The following is an 816-nucleotide window of genomic DNA, read 5'->3' as shown; positions in this document are numbered from 1 at the left end:
TTTGGTCCAGGTTGGGCCATAAAACAGGTTACTAAACACAAAAGGAGAAAGTTCAAAGAGAATATCTGAAAGGGCAACAAGACAGAAGACAGGAGGAGAGGAGTGAGACTAAAAAGTCTGAAAGAGAGAGAATAAAGAGAGGAAGGAGAAGAATGGGATAAAATAAGATGGAAGAAGACAGGAGAGAAGAGAGACAGGGTCCCGCTGACAACCTCGTCTGAATACCATCATTGAATTAGGGGCACTGCATTTCCAATTTTTAATCATTGTGGGTATTGTGGACTTTGTAAACTTCAGACTTCTAGGAAAAGGAACACTACTGTACTTTCATTACTATATGTAACACCAAATAGAATGAAAAATATCTGGGTTCTTTTTTGACACACACTTAAGATCTGAAAGCCCTAGGCCTGGTAACCACTGTGATCAAATGGCTGCTTAAAGAGATTATGTGTTAATATATCAAAGAGAACTCTGAGTTTCTATTCCTCTTCTTTACCTAACTCCACAATGTCCTGGTTTTCCTTTCTGCATAGAACACTAATAATAGATGGCATAACACATATTTCATAAATCATTTGCAAATTATCTAATCTACAAATACAAATACTCTCATTATAAGTCACCAAGTCATACTAACCTGATATAACATTATTAAAAATCTGTTTTATTTCTAGTACACTGTTTCACTTAGATCATCAGTAGAATAAGTGTCAGAAGTTGGTGGCTATATAGACCTAGAAAGCATCTTATTATCATTCTTATATCTATAAATCTATGTAGACATCTGTCAATCTATTGAAGTATAAATAAGTT

Source organism: Penaeus monodon, chromosome 25 (genome assembly GCF_015228065.2).
Source record: "Penaeus monodon isolate SGIC_2016 chromosome 25, NSTDA_Pmon_1, whole genome shotgun sequence".
NCBI lineage: Eukaryota > Metazoa > Arthropoda > Malacostraca > Decapoda > Penaeidae > Penaeus > Penaeus monodon.
This window is presented reverse-complemented; position numbering follows the sequence as displayed.